At 40.2% G+C, this 16327-nt stretch overlaps 1 long non-coding RNA gene across 7 annotated transcripts; it reads left to right on the top strand.

Moving 5' to 3' along the window:
• Positions 1-950: 950 nt before the first annotated feature.
• Positions 951-3419, top strand: LOC135764798 (uncharacterized). Of its 7 annotated transcripts, none has more exons than XR_010540282.2 (10): positions 999-1070; positions 1264-1406; positions 1758-1819; positions 1928-1980; positions 2115-2176; positions 2265-2339; positions 2453-2501; positions 2589-2665; positions 2846-2907; positions 3094-3419. It is a non-coding gene; the product is annotated as an uncharacterized lncRNA (long non-coding RNA). The 7 variants fall into 7 exon arrangements; XR_010540280.2 differs by having other exon boundaries at positions 1928-2001; XR_012336011.1 differs by having other exon boundaries at positions 1264-1427.
• Positions 3420-16327: the final 12908 nt, after the last annotated feature.

The raw sequence follows: 16327 nt of genomic DNA, 5'->3' as shown, positions 1-16327 counted from the left end.
AGGGCGGCCCTACCCCTGAAACAGCGTGGTGGGTGAGCCGCAGAAGCGTCCATCCAAGCAGCCACAGCAACGAACTACTATTCAGGTCGTATTTCCATCGCCCTTATTTCAGCCCAAGTGAAGTGGAGGACACCGGGCGTTTCCTTTGTGGTGTACACTGATACCCAGATAGCAAAGTTTCTGGCACAAATCTGGCTTACATTGGGCATTTATGGCTAAATTTAGGCTCTCTTTTGTTCACACCTTTGTGTGAAACAGCTTTCGGGGGAGTTGTGGGGTGAGGCTAGCCAGCCAAAAGCAAAAGGTACATTTTTGGCTGAGTCCTGGCTTGAGTGTGGTCTGCCAGAAAATAGTAAATATCTGGCAGAGTTCTGGCTAAGGTTTGGTTGGCCAAAGAGTAAAAAAACACACCAAAAAGTTTTTGTAAATGTAAAAAGTCTAAATTAAATGGCTTTGTCATGTCAAAAACCATTGACAATATTTATTTATTAAATAGCAGACACTTTTCAAAACCTATTTATATAAAATCATATTTACAATTGATAAAAACATCAAAGTTAATATTTAAGGCAATAATAAATATGTTTATCCTTATTGAAAGACAAAATGTAGAAAATGTTATTTTGGGCAGTTAATCCAAAGGGGTCAATGTGCAATATACAAACAATGCAATAAACAGATAAATGAATAATGCAGTCTGTTCTAATATACATCAAACTAAAGTATTTTAAGTATGTGTGCTTGTTTAAGTCTTTTTAGTTTTGTATTTTATTTTTTATAAATAAATAAGACTTTACATTAAATTGTGTTTAAATTTAAAAATACGACTTACTAATACTTATATTTATTGGTGCACTTTCGTTCCTAAACAATGACATATATTGCAATGGATCTTGGAAATAGTAGTCATTTAACCTCAGGAGCGTTCAATACGCCGTGGAAAATGGACTACCTTTCCCATAATGCAACTGGTCATGATCAGGAACTTCCGCGAATTTCAAACCCCCACTGTGTACTGGACGAAGGACACGCGATCTTTTGTCTTGTGGAGTTTTATATAACACAGTAAGGTAAGTTATTAAGATACTTTTCTTTTTTTTTTAAATCTACGTAGATTGCACTTATTGTTCTACAGCGCGATACCCAGTTGGTTTTCCTTTTTGTTTGTTATTCTTTTCTGTGATGTATTTTCGTGTAAGTGCAAGTATTTTATCATCAGTCGCCATTTAACGTAGATAACGTTAAACATGCGTGTTTTTACAGTAAGAGAAGCAACATGCATGACGGGGATGATAAAATAATCAATAAGAAGTTTGAATCTTTAAAAATAAATGAATGCTGAACCCCAAAGAAGCCAACCAAAGATGAGATGTTTTCTGTACCAAACCACAAATCACCATTTGCTGGTAATCATAACAGATAGCCAAGTGACTCATTCCTACTATTTATATCTTAGTAAAACAATGTTTTTGATATTCTAGAAAGGCATGTATTCAAGTTTTAGCTTAATAAAGATGGTTTACTATGATCTCTTATTCTCTTCAGTCCTGGTCAGTGCAGTTTACAAGATTGTGTTGTTAAAAGGCCAGATTTATTTGCTTTATTTTATGGTGTAACATAACCAACCCCTGCTTGAAGAATAACCACATGCTTTTGTAAAGGAATTTAATACGCAAGAGTCATGCATTTTGTATGTGTTTGTTTTAATCTTTTATTTTACAGTATAAAGTTTAATTATATTTGCGTTTTGTTTGCAGAAGTCATGTACCACACTTTGTCAACAATAAATGTTGTTTCTGCAATCTGGATAAAGAATAATGTGAGTAAAGAATAATAATGAGGTTAATACACTTAATTTAAAAACTTAACCGTTTAAATAATAAACAAATGTGTATGTGTTAAGATGTTTGACTCCTCTATTTAATAGATATTACTGCCTCTTGGAGAACAGCCGACCGTACTTCAGACAGAGACAAAGACGTGAGGACATCCAGTGCTTTTGTAAAGGAATTTTATACCCAAGAGTTATAAATGTTGTCTTTATTGTTTGTCTTAATCTTTTATTTGACATTTTAACAATATAAAGTTTACTTGTACTTGTTTTTTGTTTCTAGAAGTCATGTACCACACTTTGTCAACAATGCATGTTGTTCCTGCAATCTGGATGAAGAATAATGTGAGTTTAATACTTCATTTAAAATGTAATAGTTTAAGTATTAAACAAATGTGTATCTGATCAGATGTTTGACTCCTTTATTTAATAGATATTACTGCCTCTTGGGAAAACAGCAGACTGTACTCCAGACAGAGACAAAGACCTGAAGACATCCATTGCTTTTGTAAAGGAATTTTATACCTAAGAGTTATAAATGTTGTCTTTATTGCTTGTCTTAATCTTTTATTTGACCTTTTTACAATATAAACTTTACTTATACTTGTTTTTTGTTTGCAGAAGTCCTATACCAGACTATGTTGTTCCAGCTGTCTGGGTAATGACTGATGTGAGTTTTAACTTCGTTAAAAAATGTATCAGTTTAAAAGAGTAAACAAATGTGTGTGATTTGATTTTTGACTTCTGTATTTGATAGACATTACTACCTCTTGGAGAACAGCAAACCATTCTCCAGACAGAGACAAAGACATGGACATCAAAACAGAAAATAAAGTAAGATGATGTATATTATATTCATTATTTATCTTTGTGCAGTTTGATTTGATGAATTACATTATTGTCTATATCTAATTTGTTAAGTCTCTTATTAGGGTAATTTGTCTAATATTCATATAAGTTACAAAAGCACAAGTTTTGGCTTAAAAGTGACACCATGTTTTAAAAATGTTCCAGGTACTTGATCTTGGATTGTTTGGGGTGAGCGCTGGCAAATAATGAAGCAGGAAATGAAAATGGTAATAATTGGTAATTTAGAAATCCTTCTGGAACTCTGAAATCTGCAAACATATCTTTTCCCATTTAAAGAACTTAAAAGTATCAGTTCTTGGACTGGCAGTGTGTACTATGTCATTTTTGTCCTTACTCTTATGCATTTTATGTAAATGTATTTTCTAACTGTATTTTATGATTTTTTTCTGTAGGCTGTAAGAAGTCCTTTGTGTGCACAGACATGACTGGAGATTAAAGTTACTAAATGTTGCTTTTTTTCTAGCTGGTGACATAACATTGTATTATTTTCAAATGTATTTATCTAACACACATTTACACATCTGTAAACATTCATTTTATATTGCATGTTTTTTATATTTAACCAATTGTTGTATATTGCTTTCTGTTATTACATCTGTTTTTTATTGCATGTTTATTGTTTAAAACAATTAAGTTAATGTTTCTCTGTTAGCTTTTATGTTACTTTGGCTATTTCTTTGCTTTTATTTGATACTTCTACTGTTATTTGTTTATTTGGCAGAACATTTGACATTTCATTATGTTGGCTTTGAAAAAGCCAATATATTGTTATTGCTTTTAAACTTATTATTATGTTGGCTTGAAAAAGCCAACATATTGTTATTGCTTTTAAACTTATTATTATTATGTTGGCTTGAAAAAGCCAACATATTGTTATTGCTTTTAAACTTATTATTAGTGGTGCTTGCATTTATGCAAAGCATCACTATTACTATTCCTCAAAGATATTATTAGTGGTGCTTGCATTTATGCAAAGCATCACTATTATTATTGCTCATACTTATTATATCTTATTATTCTTATGTCTGCACACTTTTTCGGCGCGTAACTCGTCCCGCACGGTTTGCCACAGTCCCATGAAAGAGGGCTCAAATCGACCGGATTATAAAGGAGAGGTGTGCTATGACTTTTATAAGCGATCGGGTGCAGGATTTTCGAAAGGGGGGCGAAAAACCACCCGAAAAATCCCATTGACTTAACATTGGGCCGAACTTTGACGGGTCATAGCTCCGCTTGAGGATTTTGTAGAAACATGTGGGTTACAACATTTGAAGAGGGTGATAGACTCTGTAAGAACATACATCACATTGGGGTGTAAGCTGTACCCCTGGGGTGTAAGAGGCACCCGAAAATTCCCATTGACTTATAATGGGGCAGGAAACATGCCCATATAAGGGAATAAAAAAGTTCAAGATGGGATATCTTCGCTTTACAATATCGTAGAGACATGGGGGTGGGCTCATTTTACTCAGACATCCAATCAATTTACCAGGATAGTCCCAGAGCTATTAAGCCACGCCCCTAGCAACCACTTTTAAGCACCCTAGCAACATAAAATTCAAACAGTTATATCTTGACATCAGAACATCGTAGAATCATGGGGGTTGGACCGTTTTACTCATGACTCGGAGGGTAATCACTGGCCGCATCATTGGCCACGCCCAAGCCACGCCCCTAGCAACCAAATTGGAGCACCCTAGCAACCGAATAAACAAATCCTTATTTCTCCGCATCAGAACATCGTAGAGACACGGGGGTTGGACCATTTTACTTGTGACTCAGAGCGTAATAACTTGCGACATCATTGGCCACTCCCAAGCCACGCCCCTAGCAACCAAATTGGAGCACCCTAGCAACCGAATAAACAAATCCTTATTTCTCCGCATCAGAACATCGTAGAGACACGGGGGTCGGACCATTTTACTTGTGACTCAGAGCGTAATAACTTGCGACATCATTGGCCACTCTCAAGCCACGCCCCTAGCAACCAAATATGAGCACCCTAGCAACCGAATAAACAAAGCCTTATATCTCTGCATCAGAACATCATAGAATCACGGGGGTTGGACCGTTTTACTCGTGACTCGGAGGGTAATCACTGGCCGCATCATTGGCCACTCCCAAGCCACGCCCCTAGCAACCAAATTGGAGCACCCTAGCAACCGAATAAACAAATCCTTATTTCTCCGCATCAGAACATCGTAGAGACACGGGGGTTGGACCATTTTACTTGTGACTCAGAGCGTAATAACTTGCGACATCATTGGCCACTCCCAAGCCACGCCCCTAGCAACCAAATATAGTACCCTAGCAACAGAGTAAACAAAGCCTTATATCTCCGCATCAGAACATCGTAGAGACACGGGGTTTGGACCGTTTGACTCGTGACTCGGAGGGTAATCACTAGTGGATGCCATTTTTTTCCCTAGCAACCAAATACAGTACCCTAGCAACAGAGTAAACAAAGCCTTATATCTCAGCATCAGAACATCATAGAGACACGGGGGTTAGACCATTTTACTTGTGACTCAGAGCGTAATAATTTGCGACATCATTGGCCACTCCCAAGCCACGCCCCTAGCAACCAAATATAGTACCCTAGCAACAGAGTAAACAAAGCCTTATATCTCCGCATCAGAACATCATAGAGACACGGGGTTTGGACCGTTTGACTCGTGACTCGGAGGGTAATCACTAGTGGATGCCATTTTTTTCCCTAGCAACCAAATACAGTACCCTAGCAACAGAGTAAACAAAGCCTTATATCTCTGCTTCAGAACATCGTAGAGACACGGGGGTTGGACCATTTTACTTGTGACTCGGCATGTAATCACTAGTGGGTGCCATTTTTTTCCCTAGCAACCAAATACAGTACCCTAGCAACAGAGTAAACAAAGCCTTATATCTCCACATCAGAACATCATAGAGACACAGGGTTTGGACCGTTTGACTCGTGACTCGGAGGGTAATCACTAGTGGATGCCATTTTTTCCCCTAGCAACCAAATACAGTACCCTAGCAACAGAGTAAACAAATCCTTATATCTCTGCTTCAGAACATCGTAGAGACACGGGGGTTGGACCATTTTACTTGTGACTCGGCATGTAATCACTAGTGGGTGCCATTTTTTCCCCTAGCAACCAAATACAGTACCCTAGCAACAGAGTAAACAAAGCCTTATATCTCCACATCAGAACATCATAGAGACACAGGGTTTGGACCGTTTGACTCGTGACTCGGAGGGTAATCACTAGTGGATGCCATTTTTTCCCCTAGCAACCAAATACAGTACCCTAGCAACAGAGTAAACAAACCCTTATATCTCTGCATCAGAACATCGTAGAGACACGGGGGTTGGACCATTTGACTTGTGACTTAGAGTGTAATCACCAGTGGATGCCAATTTTTTCCCTAGCAACCAAATACAGTACCCTAGCAACAGTGTAAACAAAGCCTTATATCTCCGCATCAGAACATCGTAGAGACACGGGGGTTGGACCGTTTAACTCGTGACTCTGAGTGTAATCACTAGTGGATAGTGGGTTGGAACGTTTTACTTTTGGGTTGGAGTATAATCATATATTGTCCCGAGAATTTTGCCACGGCAAGCACCACTTCACATTTTCTTCAGGAAATGTACCTATCTAGTTATTATTCTTCTTTTTCTGGACACTTTTTCGGCGCGTAACTCGTCCCGCATGCTTTGTCGTAGACCCATAAATTAGGGCTCAAATCGACCGGATTATTGAGGAGAGGTGTGCTATGACTTTTATAAGCGATCGGGTGCATGATTTCCGAAAGGGGCGCGAAAAACCTCCCGAAAACGTCCCATTGACTTTACATTGCGCCCAACTTTGACGAGTCATAGCTCCGCTTGAGGATTTTGTAGAAACATGTGGGTTACAACATTTGAAGAGGGTGGTAGGCTCTGTAAGAACATGGATCACAATGGGGTGTAAGTTGTACCCCTGGGGTGTAAGAGGTGCCCAAAAGTGCCCCAATGAAAAGTCAATGGGGCAAAATCCCATAGACTTACCATTGCAAAAATTTTGACGGGTCATAGGTCCGAGCCAGGATTTCATAGAAACATGTGGGTTACTACATTTGAAGAGGGTGCTAGACTCTGTCAGGACGTCCCCCACAATGGGGTGTAAGGTTACCATAGCAACCATTTTGGGCACCCTAGCAACCTATACCATAGACTGCCATTATAAAATGCCCGGATGGATATCTTTGCACCACAGTGTCATAGAGACATGGGGGTGGGCTCATTTTACTCAGGCATCCAATCAGTCTCTCAGGATCCTTACAGACTTACTAAGCCACGCCCCTAGCAACCAAATTTGAGCACCCTAGCAACCGAATAAACAAAGCCTTATATCTCCGCATCAGAACATCGTAGAGACACGGGGTTTGGACCGTTTTACTTGTGACTCGGAGTGTAATCACTGGGCACATCATTGGCCACTCCCAAGCCACGCCCCTAGCAACCAAATACAGTACCCTAGCAACAGAGTAAACAAAGCCTTATATCTCCGCATCAGAACATCGTAGAGACACGGGGGTTGGACCGTTTTACTTGTGACTCGGAGTGTAATCACTGGGCACATAATTGGCCACTCCCAAGCCACGCCCCTAGCAACCAAATACAGTACCCTAGCAACAGAGTAAACAAAGCCTTATATCTCCGCATCAGAACATCGTAGAGACACGGGGGTTGGACCATTTTACTTGTGACTCGGAGTGTAATCACTGGGCACATCATTGGCCACTCCCAAGCCACGCCCCTAGCAACCAAATACAGTACCCTAGCAACAGAGTAAACAAAGCCTTATATCTCCACATCAGAACATCGTAGAGACATGGGGGTTGGACCGTTTGACTCATGACTCGGAGGGTAATCACTAGTGGATGCCATTTTTTTCCCTAGCAACCAAATACAGTACCCTAGCAACAGAGTAAACAAAGCCTTATATCTCCGCATCAGAACATCGTAGAGACATGGGGTTTGGACCGTTTGACTCGTGACTCGGAGGGTAATCACTAGTGGATGGCATTTTTTTCCCTAGCAACCAAATACAGTACCCTAGCAACAGAGTAAACAAAGCCTTATATCTCCGCATCAGAACATCGTAGAGACACGGGGGTTGGACCGTTTGACTCATGACTCGGAGGGTAATCACTAGTGGATGCAATTTTTTTCCCTAGCAACCAAATACAGTACCCTAGCAACAGAGTAAACAAAGCCTTATATCTCCGCATCAGAACATCGTAGAGACATGTGGGTTGAATTGTTTTACTTTTGGCTTGGAGTATAATCATATATTGTCCCCCGAAATTTGCCACGGCAAGCACCACTTCACATTTTCTTCAGGAAATGTACCTATCTAGTTATTATTATTATTCTTCTTAGCACCCCAAAATTTTGGACACTAACTCGTCCTAGAGCTTTCAAGCTACATGCACCAAATTTTCCACGGACCTTCAGACTGGTCTGACTTAGTGTGCTATATCTTTTCTAACTGATGGGACCTTCCGAATTCCTAAACGGGGCGCTCAAACACCCCAAATTTCCCATTTACTTAACATGGAGACAAACTTTGACGGGCCATAGCTGCGAGTGAGAAACTTGTAGAAACTTGTGGCTTACCACATTTAAGGAGGCTGACAGGCTCTGTAAGAACATACATCACATTAAGGTGTAAGCTGTACCCCTGGGGTGTAAGAGGCCCCCAAAATTTCCCATTGACTTATAATGGGGCAGGAAACATGCCCATATAAGGGAGTAAAAGCGTCCCAGATGGAATATCTTCACTTTAGAGTGTCGTATAGACATGGGGGTGGGCTCATTTTACTCAGTCATCCAATCAGTCTCTTAGGATCGCCCCAGAGCTATTAAGCCACGCCCCTAGCAACAATTTTGGGTACCCTAGCAACATCTCCCATAGACTACCATTATAAAAAGCCCAGATGGATATCTTTACACCAGAGTGTCATAGAGACATAGGGGTGGGCTCATTTTACTCAGGCATCCAATCAGTCTCTTAGGATTCCTACTGAGGTATTAAACCACGCCCCTAGCAACCAATTTGAGCACCCTAGCAACATAATAAACAAAGCCTTATATCTCTGGACCTGAACATCATAGAGACATGGGGGTTGGGTCTTTGGGTCATGTTAGCTTCATGCTAGCTCCATGCTAAGTCATACTAGCTTCATGCTAGTTTCATGCTAGCTTTATGCTAATTTCATAATAAATCTTGCTAACTTCATGCTAAATCATGCTAACTTCATGTTAAATCTTGTTAGCTGCACGCTAAATAGTGCTAGCTTAATGCTAATCATGCTAGCATCATGCTAATCATGCTAGCTTCACGTTAAATCATGCTAGCTTCATGCTAATCATGCTATTCTCATGCTAGCTTCATGCTAGCTTCATGCTAATCTTGCTAGTTTCATGCTAGCTTCATGCTAATCATGCTAGCATCATGCTAGCTTCATGCTAATCATGCTAGCATTATGCTAGCTTCATGCTAATCATGCTAGAATCATGCTAGTTTCATGCTAATCATGCTAGCTTTATGCTAGCTTCATGCTAATCGTGCTAGCATCATGCTAGCTTCATGCTAATCGTGCTAGCTTCATGCTAGCTACATGCTAATCATGCTAGCATCATGCTAGCTTCATGCTAATCATGCTAGCTTCATGCTAATCATGCTAGCATCATGCTAGCTTCATGCTAATCATGCTAGCATCATGCTAGCTTCATGCTAGATTCATGCTAGCTACATGCTAATCATGCTAGCATCATGCTAGCTTCATGCTAATCATGCTAGCTTCATGCTAATCATGCTAGCATCATACTAGCTTCATGCTAATCATGCTAGCATCATGCTAGCTACATGCTAATCATGCTAGCATCATGCTAGCTTCATGCTAATCATACTAGCTTCATGCTAATCATGCTAGCATCATGCTAGCTACATGCTAATCATGCTAGCATCATGCTAGCTTCATGCTAATCATGCTAGCTTCATGCTAATCATGCTAGCATCATGCTAGCTTCATGCTAATCATGCTAGCTTCATGCTAATCATGCTAGCATCATGCTAGCTTCATGCTAGCTTCATGCTAATCATGCTAGCATCATGCTAGCTTCATGCTAATCATGCTAACATCATGCTAGCTTCATGCTAATCATGCTAGCTTCATGTTAATCATGCTAGCATCATGCTAACTTCATGCTAATCATGCTAGCATCATGCTAGCTACATGCTAATCATGCTAGCATCATGCTAGCTTCATGCTAATCATGCTAGCTTCATGCTAATCATGCTAGCATCATGCTAATCATGCTAGCATCATGCTAGCTTCATGCTAATCATGCTAGCATCATGCTAGCTTCATGCTAGCTACATGCTAATCATGCTAGCATCATGCTAGCTTCATGCTAATCATGCTAGCTTCATGCTAATCATGCTAGCATCATGCTAGCTTCATGCTAATCATGCTAACATCATGCTAGCATCATGCTAGCTTCATGCTAATCATGCTAGCATCATGCTAGCTTCATGCTAATCATGCTAGCATCATGCTAGCTTCATGCTAATCATGCTAGCATCATGCTAGCTTCATGCTAATCATGCTAGCATCATGCTAGCTTCATGCTAGCTACATGCTAATCATGCTAACATCATGCTAGCTACATGCTAATCATGCTAGCTTCATGTTAGCTTCATGCTAATCATGCTAGCATCATGCTAGCTTCATGCTAATCATGCTAGCATCATGCTAGCTTCATGCTAATCATGGTAACATCATGCTAGCTTCATGCTAATCATGCTAGCTTCATGCTAGCATCATGGTAGCTTCATGCTAATCATGTTAGCATCATGCTAGCTTCATGCTAATCATGCTAGCATCATGCTAGCTTCATGCTAATCATGGTAGCTTCATGCTAGCTTCATGCTAATCATGTTAGCTTTATACTTAAACATACTAACTGCCAGATAGCCTACTAAACTAAACTTCTGTCAATCCGTTTTAAACGTTCAGGCTACGCTTTTTCAAGCCAACATAAAGTTTGTCTTCAAACTTTAATATCTAGTTATTATTATTCTTCTTAGCACCCCAAAATTTTGGACACTAACTCGTCCTAGAGCTTTCAAGCTACATGCACCAAATTTTCCACGGACCTTCAGACTGGTCTGACTTAGTGTGCTATATCTTTTCTAACTGATGGGACCTTCCGAATTCCTAAACGGGGCGCTCAAACACCCCAAATTTCCCATTTACTTAACATGGAGACAAACTTTGACGGGCCATAGCTGCGAGTGAGAAACTTGTAGAAACTTGTGGCTTACCACATTTAAGGAGGCTGACAGGCTCTGTAAGAACATACATCACATTAAGGTGTAAGCTGTACCCCTGGGGTGTAAGAGGCCCCCAAAATTTCCCATTGACTTATAATGGGGCAGGAAACATGCCCATATAAGGGAGTAAAAGCGTCCCAGATGGAATATCTTCACTTTAGAGTGTCGTATAGACATGGGGGTGGGCTCATTTTACTCAGTCATCCAATCAGTCTCTTAGGATCGCCCCAGAGCTATTAAGCCACGCCCCTAGCAACAATTTTGGGTACCCTAGCAACATCTCCCATAGACTACCATTATAAAAAGCCCAGATGGATATCTTTACACCAGAGTGTCATAGAGACATAGGGGTGGGCTCATTTTACTCAGGCATCCAATCAGTCTCTTAGGATTCCTACTGAGGTATTAAACCACGCCCCTAGCAACCAATTTGAGCACCCTAGCAACATAATAAACAAAGCCTTATATCTCTGGATCTGAACATCATAGAGACATGGGGGTTGGGTCTTTGGGTCATGTTAGCTTCATGCTAGCTCCATGCTAAGTCATACTAGCTTCATGCTAGTTTCATGCTAGCTTTATGCTAATTTCATAATAAATCTTGCTAACTTCATGCTAAATCATGCTAACTTCATGTTAAATCTTGTTAGCTGCACGCTTAATAGTGCTAGCTTAATGCTAATCATGCTAGCATCATGCTAATCATGCTAGCTTCACGTTAAATCATGCTAGCTTCATGCTAATCATGCTATTCTCATGCTAGCTTCATGCTAGCTTCATGCTAATCTTGCTAGTTTCATGCTAGCTTCATGCTAATCATGCTAGCATCATGCTAGCTTCATGCTAATCATGCTAGCATCATGCTAGCTTCATGCTAATCATGCTAGAATCATGCTAGTTTCATGCTAATCATGCTAGCTTTATGCTAGCTTCATGCTAATCGTGCTAACATCATGCTAGCTTCATGCTAATCGTGCTAGCTTCATGCTAGCTACATGCTAATCATGCTAGCATCATGCTAGCTTCATGCTAATCATGCTAGCTTCATGCTAATCATGCTAGCATCATGCTAGCTTCATGCTAATCATGCTAGCATCATGCTAGCTTCATGCTAGATTCATGCTAGCTACATGCTAATCATGCTAGCATCATGCTAGCTTCATGCTAATCATGCTAGCTTCATGCTAATCATGCTAGCATCATACTAGCTTCATGCTAATCATGCTAGCATCATGCTAGCTTCATGCTAGCTTCATGCTAATCATGCTAACATCATGCTAGCTACATGCTAATCATGCTAGCATCATGCTAGCTTCATGCTAATCATGCTAGCTTCATGCTAATCATGCTAGCATCATGCTAGCTTCATGCTAATCATGCTAGCATCATGCTAGCTTCATGCTAGCTTCATGCTAGCTTCATGCTAATCATGCTAGCATCATGCTAGCTTCATGCTAATCATGCTAGCATCATGCTAGCTTCATGCTAATCATGCTAGCATCATGCTAGCTTCATGCTAATCATGCTAGCATCATGCTAGCTACATGCTAATCATGCTAGCATCATGCTAGCTTCATGCTAATCATGCTAGCATCATGCTAATCATGCTAGCATCATGCTAGCTTCATGCTAATCATGCTAGCATCATGCTAGCTTCATGCTAGCTACATGCTAATCATGCTAGCATCATGCTAGCTTCATGCTAATCATGCTAGCTTCATGCTAATCATGTTAGCATCATGTTAATCATGCTAACATCATGCTAGCTTCATGCTAGCTTCATGCTAATCATGCTAGCATCATGCTAGCTTCATGCTAATCATGCTAGCATCATGCTAGCTTCATGCTAATCATGCTAATATCAAGCTAGCTTCATGCTAGCTACATGCTAATCATGCTAACATCATGCTAGCTACATGCTAATCATGCTAGCTTCATGTTAGCTTCATGCTAATCATGCTAGCATCATGCTAGCTTCATGCTAATCATGCTAGCATCATGCTAGCTTCATGCTAATCATGGTAACATCATGCTAGCTTCATGCTAATCATGCTAGCTTCATGCTAGCATCATGGTAGCTTCATGCTAATCATGCTAACATCATGCTAGCTTCATGCTAATCATGCTAGCATCATGCTAGCTTCATGCTAATCATGGTAGCTTCATGCTAGCTTCATGCTAATCATGTTAGCTTTATACTTAAACATACTAACTGCCAGATAGCCTACTAAACTAAACTTCTGTCAATCCGTTTTAAACGTTCAGGCTACGCTTTTTCAAGCCAACATAAAGTTTGTCTTCAAACTTTAATATCTAGTTATTATTATTCTTTTTCTGAGACCAAAATTACGAACACTAACTCGTCCTAGAGCTTTCAAGCTACATGCACCAAATTTTCCACGGACCTTCAGACTGGTCTGACGGAGTGTGCTATATCTTTTCTAACTGATGGGACCTTCCGAATTCCTAAACGGGGGGCTCGAACACCCCAAAATTTCCATTGACTTAACATTGAGACAAACTTTGACGAGTCATAGCTGTGAGTGAGAAACTTGTAGAAACTTGTGGCTTACCACATTTAAGGAGGCTGACAGGCTCTGTAAGAACATACATCACAATGGGGTGTAAGCTATACCCCTGGGGTGTAAGAGGCCCCCAAAATTTCCCATTGACTTATAATGGGGCAGGAAACATGCCCATATAAGGGAATAAAAGCGTCCCAGATGGAATATCTTTACTTTAGAGTGTCGTAGAGAGATGGGGGTGGGCTCATCTTACTCAGTCATCCAATCAGTCTCTTAGGATCGCCCCAGAGCTATTAAGCCACGCCCCTAGCAACAATTTTGGGTACCCTAGCAACATCTCCCATAGACTACCATTATAAAAAGCCCAGATGGATATCTTTGCACCAGAGTGTCATAGAGACATAGGGGTGGGCTCATTTTACTCAGGCATCCAATCAGTCTTAATAGGATTCTTATTGAGGTATTAAGCCACGCCCCTAGCAACCAAATATGAGCACCCTAGCAACATAACAAACAAAGCCTTATATCTCTGGATCTGAACATCACAGAGACATGGGGGTTGGGTCTTTGGGTCATGTTAGCTTCATGCTAGCTTAATGCTAAGTCATACTAGCTTCATGCTAGTTTCATGCTAGCTTTATGCTAATTTCACAATATATCTTGCTAACTTCATGCTAAATCATGTTAGCTTCATGTTAAATATTGTTAGCTTCAGGCTAAATAGTGCTAGCTTCATGCTAATCATGTTAGCATCATGTTAATCATGCTAGCTTCATGTTAAATCATGCTAGCTTCATGCTAATCATGTTAACATCATGCTAGCTTCATGTTAATCATGTTAGCCTCATGCTAGCTTCATGCTAATCATGCTAGCCTCATGCTAGCTTCATGCTAATCATGCTAAAATCATGCTAACATCATGCTAGCTTCATGTTAATCATGCTAACATCATGCTAACTTCATGCTAAACATGCTAATATCATGCTAGCTTCATGCTAGCTTCGTGCTAATCATGCTAACATCATGCTAGCTTCGTGCTAATCATGCTAGCATCATGCAAGCTTCGTGCTAATCATGCTAGCATCATGCTAGCTTGATGCTAATCAAGCTAGCATCATGATAGCTTCATGCTAGTCATGCTAGCTTCATGCTAGTCATATAAGCTTCATGCTAGCTTCATGCTAATCATGCTAGCTTCATGCTAGCATCATGCTAATCATGCTAGCATCATGCTAGCTTCATGCTAATCATGCTAACATCATGCTAGCTTCATGCTAGCTTCATGCTAATCATGCTAGCTTCATGCTAACATCATGCTAATCATGCTAATATCATGCTAGCTTCATGCTAATCATGTTAGCATCATGCTAATCATGCTACCATCATGCTAGCTTCATGCTAATCATGCTACCATCATGCTAGCTTCATGCTAATCATGCTAGCATTATGCTAGCTTCATGCTAATCATGCTTGCATCTTGCTAGCTTCATGCTAATCATGCTAGCATCACGCTAGCTTCATGCTAATCATGCTAGCATCACGCTAGCTTCATGCTAATCATGCTAGCATCATGCTAGCTTCATGCTAATCATGTTAGCATCATGCTAGCTTCATGCTAATCATGCTAACATCATGCTAGCTTCATGCTAATCATGCTAGCATCATGTTAGCTTCATGCTAGTCATGCTAGCATCATGCTAGCATCATGCTAATCATGCTAGCATCATGCCAGCTTCATGCTTATCATGTTAGCAAACATTCTAACAGCCAGATAGCCTACTAAACTAAACTTCTGTCAAACCGTTTTAAACGTTCAAGCTACGCTTTTTCAAGCCAACATAAAGTTTGTCTTCAAACTTTAATATCTAGTTTATTTTGCTGTTATTATGTTGGCTTGACAAAGCCAACATACTGTTCTTCGATCTAAGCTTATTATTATGTTGGCTTGAGAAAGCCAACATATTGTTATTGCTTTTAAACTTATTATGTTGGCTTTGAAAAAGCCAATATATTGTTATTGCTATTAAACTTATTATTATGTTGGCTTGAAAAAGCCAACATATTGTTATTGCTTTTAAACTTATTATTATTATTATTCTTTCTTATCCCCCCAAAATTATAAACACTAACTCGTCCTAGGGCTTTCAAGCTACATGCACCAAATTTTCCACAGACCTTCAGACTGGTCTGACTTAGTGTGCTATATCTTTTCTAACTGATGGGACCTTCCGAATTCCTAAACGGGGGGCTCGAACACCCCAAAATTTCCATTGACTTAACATTGAGACAAACTTTGATGGGTCATAGCTGCGAGTGAGAAACTTGTAGAAACTTGTGGCTTACCACATTTAAGGTGGCTGACAGGCTGTGTAAGAACATACCTAACAATGGGGTGTAAGCTGTACCCCTGGGGTGTAAGAGGCCCCCAAAATTTCCCATTGACTTATAATGGGGTAGGAAACATGCCCATAAAAGGGAATAAAAGCGTCCCAGATGGAATATCTTCACTTTAGAATGTCGTAGAGACATGGGGGTGGGCTCATTATACTCAGGCATCCAATCAGTCTCTTAGGGTCACCCCAAAGCTATTAAGCCACGCCCCTAGCAACAATTTTGGGTACCCTAGCAACATCTCCCATAGACTACCATTATAAAAAGCCCTGATGGATATCTTTGCACCAGAGTGTCATAGAGACATAGGGGTGGGCTCATTTTACTCAGGAATCCAA

Source organism: Paramisgurnus dabryanus, chromosome 2, assembly GCF_030506205.2.
Source record: "Paramisgurnus dabryanus chromosome 2, PD_genome_1.1, whole genome shotgun sequence".
NCBI classification, from domain to species: domain Eukaryota; kingdom Metazoa; phylum Chordata; class Actinopteri; order Cypriniformes; family Cobitidae; genus Paramisgurnus; species Paramisgurnus dabryanus.
This window is presented reverse-complemented; position numbering and strand designations above follow the sequence as displayed.